Source organism: Triturus cristatus, chromosome 11, assembly GCF_964204655.1.
Source record: "Triturus cristatus chromosome 11, aTriCri1.1, whole genome shotgun sequence".
Lineage (NCBI taxonomy): Eukaryota > Metazoa > Chordata > Amphibia > Caudata > Salamandridae > Triturus > Triturus cristatus.
The window spans coordinates 790,461,365-790,474,842 of record NC_140594.1 but is presented as its reverse complement, the minus strand read 5'-3'; positions in this window follow the sequence as shown (position 1 = coordinate 790,474,842).

The window sequence follows — 13,478 nt, the reverse complement described above, 5'->3', positions numbered from 1 at the left end:
CGCTAACTTCAAATCAATTGTCAATCACACTTAGCCAGCCCGCTCTAGTTAGCAGCACCTCCCACTTCAAGATCAATTTCATCATGTCTTTTGAAAGTATTTCCAATTTAACTGACAATCGAGCTGACACTTTGACATACACACCATCACAAGTCAATGACATCTATTCACTCATTAGAGATGCACCGTCTTTCAACGCACAAAGTGGGTCAGTATCACAACAAATACGCCAACTCGAATGTGTCACCCGCAGGGCATTAAGCCAGAGACTTCATGCCTCAACACTCATACAATACCACAAAGTTCAACGAATTCCACGAGGATTACGTCTTCCAATCAAACCGCTACTTTACAAGTTTCAATTCAACAAAACGTTCATGGACAAGTGGCAAGCAGTACTAAACAAATGTTCACTGGACCTTATTTTATTACTAATTGAAGAACTAGCCAGAACAATTCGTGAATTAGATGAGGAAATAGACTCTCTCAAATCAGAACTGTCTACTCGGTGTGAAGCTGACTACTGGAAACTCACCCTAGACGATATCAACAATAAGCTCGAGTCTTATGGGAAAGAGTTACAAGAACGCAAACTACGGAAATTTCGCCGAGACACTATAGATTATAAACTCAACGAAGTTTATACATGGGCAGAAGTGTACGCCCGGAGAAAACCATTTCAGAGACCTAATACTTCATCACAAGAGTCTGTTGTCTCAGACCGTGAACTTGACGCTTCTCGCACACCGGTTTCACTAGCAGAAGATTTACCAACAACTAGCGCTTCACCCACTGAGAAAGATACGAATGTCCAACCAACCACTTCCTCTTCCACTTCTTTTTTGTCCAAGGGCCCACCATCCAGCCGACCACCAGATCCAAAAAAACCAGGAGGAGCAAAAGAAAAGGAAAAAGACTTGGAAGCTCGGAACCTCAGGAGCAAAGGCAAACCCTTGCCATAAACATTTCGTCCATCGCTTTAACTCCAAGTCAAGAACAAGTTTTGAACAAAGGTTTATCTTTTGTTCCTGTTTACCACACTAACCCTTTAGAGGTAGAAATCTCTTTGTTCAAATTCACGAGGAACCTCAGATTGAAAAACTTATTTTCAAACATCGTACCTTCACAAGATTTTTCTGAGGAACAAATTGAGGAAAACCACCCAGATTTACAACAATTTAAACCAAAATCCACGTTCATGCCACCTATGTCTCATAAAACTCTGGACACGTTTGAAACGCTTGTCCGCAATGATTTGTCTAAACTGAATTTGAAACAGAAAGTTCCAACCAACTTGAAAAAACACGAATTGGCCATTATCAAGAAACTAGCCAATGACAACAGAATAACAATGAAGCCAGCGGATAAGGGTGGCGCCTTGGTGATTATGGATCGATCATTTTATGAAAACAATGTTCTCATCCATTTACAAGACACGACTACCTACATTAAACTTGAAGAAGACCCAACACCATCATTTCAATCACTTTTCACACAGATTCTGGATCATGCTGAGGAAATGGCTTGGATAACAAACAAAATACGCACTTTTCTTACAGTGTCACACCCCAGACGACCCAAGCTATACATGTTACCCAAGATACACAAAAATCTACAAAATCCACCGTTCAGACCCATTGTGTCTGGATGTGATTCTATCTTCATGCCAGCAGGTCAATTAGTGGATCATTTCTTACAGAAGTTTGTACAATCATGGAAAAGCTACATCAAGGATACCACTCACTTTCTATCCCTTCTCAATCAAGTTAACAATTTTTCAGATTCATGGCTTCTTTGTTCAATAGATGTCACAGCCTTATACACATCAATACCACTGTTGGAAGGTCTAGAAGCTAGTGAATGGGCGCTACTTCAGTTACAAGAAACCGCCATAGATAAAGTTTTCATCATGGAGCTTCTTACCTTTTGTCTTCAACACAGTTACCTTGAATGGAAGAATGACTTTTATTTGCAGATAAGTGGCACATCTATGGGTTTTCCCGGCGCTCCTGCCTATGCCAACACATTCATGGCCAAATTTGAAGACGATTACATTTATTCTGACAGCACTTGGACGGACAACTTGGTATTTTTTGCCAGGTTTATTGATGACATCTTTTTAATTTGGAAAAATTCTGAGGACTTATTGACAGAACAAATCAATCAACTAAACCAAAAGAATCCGCGAATTCAGTTCATATACAATATCAGCAAAGAACAACTGCCTTTCCTGGATGTATTAATCAAGAAAGAATCCAATTCCTTGGTCACAACAATTTACTCCAAACCAACCGACAGGAACAATCTTCTTCTCCACTCCAGTTTCCATCCTCCGTCATTGATTCGCAATCTACCGTATTCACAGTTGATCAGAACAAAAAGAATCATTTCTAACAGCGAGCTTTTGGAACCATCTCTTCAAAGACAAATTGACAAATTCAAACAGCGCGGTTATCCAGCACCAGTTCTGGAGGCAGCAGTTTCCAGAACCTCCATAAAAACACGAGCTGAACTTCTTGTTTCTACACAGAAAAATCCCCATAACCGACATGTGTTTGTTTCTACATTTTCCACGAGCTCCTGGCGCATCCGCCAGATCATCAAGAAAAGATGGGAAGTGTTAAAACAGGAACCAGATTTCAAAGATCTTTATTCTACTGAACCCCTCTTTGCCTTCACTCGCAGCAAAAACATCAAAGACTTTCTATCAACTCCATCTACAACTGAGTACGCAGAATTCAAGGGTATGCAAAAATGCCATAATTGTGTCAATTGCCATAACGTAATCACTGGCAGCGTCATCTATCATCCACGTTCAGGCAAAACCATTAACCTCCGATATACTGGCACTTGTGACAGTACAAACGTCATTTATACTATCAAATGCCCCTGCGGTTCAATGTATGTTGGCAAAACTTCCCGAAAAATCAAAACCAGAATTTCAGAACACAAAAGCTCTATCCGCACCAAAAACCTCAAATCTCCTTTGTTTTCACATTGGTTTGAACAACACCACACTATCGCACAACTCAGATTCACCATACTAGAGATGATGCCCCGTAACACTCAAATCAACACAGAAAAACGACTCTCACAGAGAGAAGTTTGGTGGATCAAGTATCTACAGACTTTAACACCGTTTGGGCTCAATGACAGATTAGAGATGCAATGCTTTTTATAAAATTATACCATCTTCTCTGAATTTTTACTGTTTTTAGCTAGACTTGATATGGCCCCAGCTTTATTGTCGGTAAGCATTATGTATTTGCATCATCTCCAGATTGTACGTTTGTCTCAGACTAAGCAATTCAATATATTTCAGTACTTCACGTTGTCATTTGTACACAGGCATTCTATATGATAAGCACTTTACATAATAAGTCTTATTCATAGCCTGTCTCCTTGAATACAATCACCTTTCAGCCACCAGCTCACACGGTGCTTTCTTTTTATTTTTATTTTCAGTCTTCCGGGGCTTCCAATCACCCTACTTCAATAGTGATTCTTTATCCACCATATATCTACCCACATTTCGGCAAGCACTACATTTGTTAGGCTTTTTTATTTCTTTTCTGACACATAACGTTTTTGTGTACTACGACAAAGCGTATTTCCGCTAATGAAACTACCAAAGGGACACCGTTTTCCTTTTTTTCTTTTTTTTCTTTTCTCTTTTTTCCGTTCGTAACTTTATTTAGCGATGGTCACACTCCAGATGGAGGTCCAGAGTTTAGTCCACTTTCGAGTTCTACTTATTCTTTTCTTTTTTTCGTCACCATGAACTTTATTTTACACCACACTAGCACCGGTTACACTGTAGACGGAAGTCCAGTGTCCAGTCCACTTTCGCGTTTCATTACGTCCGAGTGGGCTTTTTTCACGTACACAACCTTATTTAAACATTTGGCTAGTCAGTTCTCTGACCGCCGTTCTGCCTGGAGGTCTATACGGTTAGCAGCCCGCCGGCTGCATTGATGTTCGTTTCAGCATAGCAGTCCAGGACTCTGTATTCTTCTACAGCGTTCACACGGCTTAAGGGTAAGCCCTCGCTCTTTCTCTGCTTGTTTCTTCGTTTCGACCCTGAACTTTTGCCATTTACGGTCTTCCGCCACATCAGTCCCTTTTCTTGTTCATTATACAGCTAACCTGCGCAGCTCCACAACTGCGAATCCAGCTATTGACCGAGCTACATTCACACAGCATTCTATGAATATCGCATAGAAGTAAGTCGTCTAGCGGTTTTGTTACCGCCATATTTCTTTTACTTTACTAAGCGTTGGTAGTTAATCACATCCGTTTTTCTTAGCGTCCTGCAGCCTTCGGCGCTTCTGTTCAGCCTCGCAATGAAAACCAACGTCAATTCGCTTACTAGTAAGAACGAGAGCACCGCTCGTTTCTTCCAGCTTCATTACACGGGTGTCTTTTATTACAAGTGATTTTAAAATTGGTTATCTTTGGGTACTTTCGTTTAATTCACTCACAAACCAGATTGATCAGTCTCCTCCCTCTCTATTAGAATTATCTCTGCTCATATTGAATTGCTAGAGTTTGATTCAGGCCAGTTCAGTACCCTTTGTGCCTTGACACGCTGCATCATGTATATGTATGATAAAAAATAATCACGTATTTGCACAGTAATGTATTTGAATGTTGTTTTTTTCTCTTTTCTATGTTTTCCAGTTGCCCCTGAAGAAGGGATGTGAATCATCCCGAAATGCATTGGGCTCGTTATTGACCGTCTTCAGAATTGACGTTATAAAATTCACTGCCTTAGAGCAGTTTTATCGTTGATTGTATCATTTTGTCACATTTACTTTACTGTCTGTAAATAGCACAGTCACTGTGTTTTTCATTTTCTCAATACAATGAATATTGAAACAAATTAAGCGTTGATTGTTCATTAAGATACAGTTCAAATATATGTACATTTCCTGATAACTTTGTTTAAATTGTTAAGTATTACACCAACTGTTACTTTTCTTCGCAGTGCACTCGGTATACTGGTGACTGTTCACCAGCAACATTGTAGTCTATAGCAGCGAGGTGGGCCTCCTCGTTTCTGAGTAGCACGCCACAATTTCTTCATTTGTAGAAAACATGATTCGTATGTTCATTTCTTGAGTGCGCTAACTTTAAATCAATTGTCAATCACATTCTCAGACTTACCAACATTGGTAGACCTGGGAACGCATCAGAATTGCTGCACTTCCCACCAGAGACACTACAAGGAGAAATTGTTTAGTTATCCTCGCTGTTTCCTGTTTGTAAGCGTGCTACATTTTGTAGCATACTCAGGAAGAGGACAATGCCTCTGAGGATTGTTTTTGTGCGGGTATGTCAACAACAATTCTGCCTACAGCACAGGCACCCTTGCACCATTGTGCAAAGCTGTCTGTGTTGGTGCTAAATGCAAATAGACAAATAACGAACGGAATGCTAAACAATGTCAAACCCTCCCCCCAGTACAGAGATCTGTGCCTAAATCACAAGTTTTTTTGCTCACCATGCCATTTCAGTTTGGACCCAGCAATATGCAAATCAGTATTGACCCTGCTCTCCATGGGAACAGTCCAGCCCAAACTGCCAGGCCAGGGTTTCCCCAGACTAGAAACAAGCATCCTAGGATCGGTTAAGGGGTATCACCCCATATCAGCCAGGATAGCTTGACTACGGTGGCATGGTGAGCATGGGACCCACGTGTGCACATACCTGTCCCACTTAGGGCGACAAATGCAAAAATGGTGGACGGAATGCTGAATAATGTCAAATACTCACCTCGAGTATAAAGATCTGGGCCTAAATCCATTGTTTTTTCTCACCACGCCATTCCAGTTTGGACACAGCTATATGCAAATCAGTCTTGACCCTGTTCTCCATGGGAACAGTCCTGCCCAAACGGGAAGGCCAGGTCCTCCCCAGACTGGAAACAAGCATCGTAGGACCGGTTTCAGGATATCACCCCTCATCAGCCAGGATAGCTTGACTCTGGTGGCATGGTGAGAACAGAACCTGCATCTGGGCTTACCGGTCCAACTTTGGTTGGCAAATGCAAAGAGAACAAATGATGGATGGAATTTGAACAATGTTGAACCCCCAGTACAGAGATCTGGGCCTAAATCCATTGTGTTGGCGCTAGGCAGCAGTTTGTGGGCCAGGGCAGGCAGAGAGCAGGAACGCTTTATATAATGTAAAATATGGCACATTCCTGCCCTCTCTCATTCATACAGCACAGCACAACAAGGTGTCTTTTTGCATTGCATAATTGATTAATATGGGCCTAAGTCTAATTTTATAATATTTGTGTCCCTCGGATCCTGGGCATATAACAGTACATAGTTACAATGGTTTCTGTTGGGAAGGGAAGGTTTCTTCAACAGTTTATACTTTGTCTTTTCATTTTGACACATCAATAAATGTTTACCAACACACATGAATGAGTCTGAGTTTCCTTCGTATATTGTCATTCATACATCAAAGTGACAGAAAAAAGTCAAGCAAGTTTGCTTTGGATGGTGAAATCAAAGGTGAAGTGCGTGTGCAATCTGATTAACTGATTTAAACAAAACAACAAAGACAGCGCATTCATTGGCATAAATCAATTACAACAATTTTGTACAATCTGTACAGCAATGGCCACCTCCAGGCTGCCATTTTTGGATGAGGTCCTCGAGCTTTGCACAGCATGCATGCTTACGCTATAATTGATGGATGCATCCCTCTTGTCCAGTGGATCCCCACTGCCACGCCCCATCATCCCGAAGTGCAGCAAGGAGCAACATCGATTTATTTGTTCCTATTTTGAAGTCAGAAATAAAGATCCGACGCAACTCTATTTTAACCCATTAAGATACCCATTCACGTTTTTCCAAAGGTACCTTACTTAATAGTTTATTCTTTTTTTGTACTTTTAAGAAAGGACAAGTTGTTGCTGTCCTTTTGGAATCTGTTGAGGATCTGTAAACTTCTCTACAATCAGTGTGGCTGCCAGAGACAACGATTCTATCGCCCCTCACATAATAATAGGTAAGAGTGAACTTTTGAATTGATGGTTGCCATTCAGTTTCTTTTAGATGCACTTAATGGCACAAGCATTTTCCTAGGAAGGATCCTAAAAGCAAGACCAGTTACATTTTACCTGTGGACACCTCAGGCTGCACTACCCACATACGACCCCATCCCGGCTGGGAGGTGCGATGAGGCATCATTTTTATAACTTTAAATTGCTTCCACCATCTAATAATTGGCTAATATTAATTGGCTAATATTAAAAAGTGCACACATTCTCTTGTAGGGGGCTCAACTACCCAGCACATTGTGTGGGCTCCCTGATCCACGACTCAAACTGGGCTATAAAATTATTTTTCTGTTACTCTAGGTGAGTCATGATTCAATCATAACACTAAAGCAAATCATTGTTTTGCAACAACACATGTGGTCAAACAATATCTATCTCTTTTATCAGACAGACAGCACGAAATCAGCCCTGAGGAAGACCCATTTTGATGTTTTTAATAAATACAATTAAGAAGGGTTGAAACAGCATCCACTCTGATCACAGCAAAAAGCACCTACAATTATCAAAGCTAGCCATTGTACAGATTATCAAAAAACAAATGAGCACTGTGTAGATGTAATTGATTTATGTCAGTAAATGAGTTGTCTTTGCTGTTTCGTTTAAATCACTTGATCACATTGGCGAGCACTCAACTTTTTTTCACCGAAAGGACAGTATAAATGGTTGAGGACATATTCCTTTCCCAACAGAACCCATTGTAACTGTAGACTAAGGGCCTTATTATGAGTTCGGCGGTCTCGCCTCGCTACCGCACCACCAAACCCATGTGCACCTCCCACTAGATCATTACTTTTTTCGTCACTGGCGGACTGTTCTTTGGCGGTCCCATGTTGGTGCCTATAAAAAAGGCACTGCAATGGGAACGACAAAGCAAGTTCCTGAAGGGCATGGACTGCTAAGTCCTTGCCCTGCAGGAACTGGGGGTGCATGCAGACATGGGGACACACCATGTGCCTCCCTGCATGCATCCCATGGCACACAGGCAACAGGGGGCCCCATAAGACCCCCTTTGTTTCCTCTCTGACACAGTTTTCATGGTGGGCTCATTGTCATAAAAACCGTGGCTGAGAGGAAACTCGTAATATGCTTGGCCACAGCGCCCCCCCCTCCAAACATATTGCAGCCTCAAGAATGCAACAACACCTTCAGAGATTGTAGATCCCTGGCGGCAGCAACGGTGCCATGGCAGTCTGTCTGCCCTCCTTAATATAGGGCAGTAAGACCCCTGGTACGGTGGTAGCCACACTGACACCATGTGTTTGGCAGCCCATCAGACTGCCAAACTCATAAAAAATGCCCTAAGTGTTGTTTTAAGCAGTTTGTTGCTCCATGGATCTAGGCCTGGGCTTCCTTCGATGTCATAAAAAAATTATAGTACATATTTAACATTTAATACCCTCTAAATGCCCGTTTCTTTTGACACGTTCAATAAATACACTAGGCATTTTAATTGCCGATATTTGAGGTGCTACCACACAGCGTATAATTCCAATCCCCAATCAAACAGTTTTTAGATCCACTCCTTTTAGGGGCCCAAGATTCCATTCAAATAATTGAACATGCGTTGGTGGGAAGTGCTTGCTCGTGGGCAAAGGGAAGGTCCTTCAATAGACTGAATTACCCATTTTTGTTTAATTGGTTCACTACCTCAAGGACCGTGATATATTCATTGCTTTTTGGTAGTTAACTAAGAAGTCCATCGATAATGTGTTCCACTGCATGCTTGCTACATAAATAGTCTATAGAACACAGGAACCAGGCAAGTGGACATTCTAGGCATATATATTGTCAGGGCCAATGGAATTATGTGATTCTGCAGTCACTGTGTTTTCCACACAATAATGGATTTGCTGCACTTACGGATGTATGTCGTTACAACGCACACTTTTACAACGCATGCACTTACAACGCATTTTTTACAACGCAAAATCCACTACAACGCATTCCATTACAACGCAGGACACTACAACGCATTTTTAAAAACTACCTTTACAACGCATTCCATTACAACGCATACTACCTTTACAACGCATACCATTACAACGCATAATATTACATTGGATTTAAGGTAAGTATTGGATAGTATAGGGGTAAAAATTACTATTCTTACTCCAGGGGGTGCAACAGTAGGGTAAGTGTTGGATAGTATAGGGGTAAAAATAACTATTCTAACTCCAGGGGGTGCAACAGTAGGGCAAGTGTTGGATAGTATAGGGGTAAAAATTACTATTTCTAACTCCAGGGGGTGCAACAGTAGGGCAAGTGTTGGATAGTATAGGGGTAAAAATTACTATTCTAACTCCAGGGGGTGCAACAGTAGGGTAAGTGTTGGATAGTATAGGGGTAAAAATTACTATTCTAACTCCAGGGGGTGCAACAGTAGGGTAAGTGTTGGATAGTATAGGGGTAAAAATTACTATTCTAACTCCAGGGGGTGCAACAGTAGGGTAAGTGTTGGATAGTATAGGGGTAAAAATTACTATTCTAACTCCAGAGAGTGCAACAGTAGGGTAAGTGTTGGATAGTATAGGGGTAAAAATTACTATTCTAACTCCAGGGGGTGCAACAGTAGGGCAAGTGTTGGATAGTATAGGGGTAAAAATTACTATTCTAACTCCAGGGGGTGCAACAGTAGGGCAAGTGTTGGATAGTATAGGGGTAAAAATTACTATTCTAACTCCAGGGGGTGCAACAGTAGGGCAAGTGTTGGATAGTATAGGGGTAAAAATTACTATTCTAATTCCAGGGGGTGCAACAGTAGGGTAAGTGTTGGATAGTATAGGGGTAAAAATTATTATTCTAACTCCAGGGGGTGCAACAGTAGGGCAAGTGTTGGATAGTATAGGGGTAAAAATTACTATTCTAACTCCAGGGGGTGCAACAGTAGGGCAAGTGTTGGATAGTATAGGGGTAAAAATTACTATTCTAACTCCAGGGGGTGCAACAATGGGGCAATTGTTGGATAGTATAGGGGTAAAAATTACTATTCTAACTCCAGGGGGTGCAACAGTAGGGTAAGTGTTGGATAGTGTAGGGGTTTTAATGTAATATTATGCGTTGTAATGGTATGCGTTGTAAAGGTAGTATGCGTTGTAATGGAATGCGTTGTAAAGGTAGTTTTTAAAAATGCGTTGTAGTGTCCTGCGTTGTAATGGAATGCGTTGTAGTGGATGTTGCGTTGTAAAAAATGCGTTGTAAGTGTAGTGCGTTGTAAAAGTTGCGTTGTAAAGGTTGTATACCGCACTTACCACATAATACATCATCCTCAACACGATTTGCAGATTTTAACAAAAAATTATTGTTCTAACTTAGACTGATTAGAAATGTATTTCTGTGCAGTGGCAGGCCTGTTGAAAAGGTAACCTTGTCAGTGTGGTTACTGATTGCTATATTTAGGTATTAAACTGATACTAATAAGGTGAAGACTTTGCCCACACCAGGGCGGGACTGTGAACCGAAACCGGCCCTGGCAAACTGCTCAGTCGGTCCCCCTGGGGGGCTGAGGGGGTGCGGCAGAGCTGTTTGCAAGGGCCGGTTTCGGCCTATTTTGTTACCTGGGCCGATATTGCAGACCCCCGGTAACAAAAACGACCCTCACCCTAGCGGCCCACCAGGGAAATGCCCGGTGCCCACTACGCCAGTCCGGCCCTGGCTTACAAAGTGTTAACATGCGTAGAAATGACCAAATAGTGAAGTAATTCAGCCACAAAATGTGCCACTTTTGATCGCATAATTTGTCTCTTCATTCCACATAATTTAATCACCCCTTCTGCATAATTTGATACTCCTATGCTGCACAATTTTAGTAGCCATGGATGTAGACACAGTGATACATACAGATAAGCTTCACTGACTAAGGAAGACCACCAAAAAATCTCTCTGAATGGCCTGTGTGTTATTCCTAGTTCCAGGCACCCTATTGCTATTATGGGCCTTATTGCGATGTCAGGCGGACTTTCGTTCCCCAAACACTGTTGCAAAAAGGAACCACCCAACCTTAGGCCGGTGGTTCCAACCGCATTATTACAATGCGACCGCCCATTGGGCGGTCGCCAACATCCATTTCACAATGGAAACTTATATGGCGGGCAGAAAAGGCCCACAGCACAAGCTTGCAATGATAAATGGATGTTTTGAAAATCCCTGCACCGTGTGGCAGGCCCAATTGAGGAGGGCCAGGCGGGAAGGTGGCCCTGCCAGGGGCCCCCAATGTCGCTTTCCGACAGTCTTTCCATGTCGGAAAGGCCAACATGGAATAGCTGTAAACTGGCATCCTAATCTGGATGGCGGAGCAGCCGTCATTAAGGGACTATGCAGATCTTCCGACGGACCGAGGAGCTCCTTGATCCCATTGGAACCACATCGGAATCCCCACGCAGGTTTAACTCTGACCGCCGTAATCTAATATGGCGATCGGACTTTAAATCTATTATGTCATATACAGGCCCTTAGTGTCATGTGCATAACTAACACTTTTTTTTAGAGTTATACAATGGACACACACAGGAATTACCAGAGCTCAGAATGCAAACAGCAAGTCATTAGCTTAGCTAGCTCATAGAAAAGAGCATGAAGAGCAGACCTCTGTCTAAGGGACCTAAGTGACAAGCAATAAGTAATTATCACGAGTCAATGGCTCAACAAGGAGTGCTCCTTCTTTCACTTATTCCTCACTGAATATAATGTTCTGTGTTTTATTGTTTTCCCTGAGACATCTTTAAGCTTGAATTGTTCCGCCATTGTATGTGCTGTATCAAACAGTGTGCGCGCCACCAGCAGAAACAAAACAGTGACTGCTTTCTGAAAAACACTAATCAGAACAGTGCTAATAAATAGGAACCAAAACTAGACCACGACGACGGACTAGAAGTTGCCTACTACTGAAAAAGCTATCAGGCAACTGAATACAACAAATTACATCCAGCACAAGTGATAGTAAGAAACAGTGGTACATGAAAGTGAATCACATGAAAAAGGAAATACATTTCAGAAATACAAGAGCTGATGTAAAGAGGAACTGCATACAAGAGTGCCACTGAAACTGTGTACTGGAATGGGGCACTGTAAAATGGAATGCAATTGAAACGATGGCCTGGCATGTCAAGGAAACTGTGGATGAAATAACTAAGGGAAGTGGTAAATGGAAGCGTCGGTAGGAAAAAAGGCTAGGAAAGGAAAGGCACGAAAATGCAGCAGCAGAACTGTACTTCTCTGGAAGGGACTGGGATGATGGCAGGATAACAAGCAACTTGGAACTGCAGGAACAAAAGCAGAAAAGATAAAGTGGGCTGTACTAGTCGAACTGGGGGACAATGAGTTGTAAGTGGAACAGTGAAAACAAAGAGAGCCAGCAACAGACTATAGCTGGTAAGGATACTGGGAGTAGAACAGAGTGCAGAAGGCAGGTAACTGCAGCCGACAGCTAGAACACCCCCAAGAACTACATAGCTAGAGAAAACAAAGTGCTTGGAAGAAAATAATTCAAAAGAATAAGTGTAAAGTATATGTACAATATAAAACAAAGACATCTTAAATACTTCTGCTTAATTATTTTCCTTCAGAGAGAAATACAACTTGAAAGCTTTCCTGTCACTCAAACATAAACAAGCATTGGAGTTTACCGATTTGGGTTTGCCAACGCTTGTTTTCTCTTGCAATTATTTTTTTTTACTTTATTTTTAACCGATATTTGATGTAAACTGATGCACTGCCACATGCTGTACATGCCACTGTAAGGAAGAAATATGTGAGTGACACAACAGACCGATTGATGAAGAGTGCCGAATAAAGGCCTGTATCTGTAAGCGTATTGCATACATCAATTTTGTAAAATCAGAAGGTTCTGGCTAATGTCAGACCTAAAATGGTATGTGGTCCTAGGGCTGGTACATATAGGGTGCACTGTCCTTGTTTATGCCATGGTGCACTTTGAGCCGGCACGCCAGGCACAAACAGGAACACTGCGCCCTATTACAATGATCGTACTGCCACCGGGCAGCCATACACTTGTGCTGCCTATTGAGCAGCACATTCAGTGAAATAACAAGCGGCTGCTTCAAAGACGCTCCATGTTTCTTTATGCAGGCAGCAACTCGTCTGCACTTTAAAGAGGGGCTATCCTTACTATCTACCTGTCTGTCCATCTGTCTTTTGATTTATCCATCTACCTGTCTTGTCCATGTGTCTCTCTAACTTCACAAATCTGTCTAGATATCTAGCTATCTTTGCAACTCTATCTATCTATCTATCTATCTATCTATCTATCTATCTATCTATCTATCTATCTATCTATCTATCTATCTATCTATCTATCTATCTATCTATCTATCTATCTATCTATCTATCTATCTATCTATCTATCTATCTATCTGTCTGTCTATCTGTCTGTCTGTCTGTCTGTCTG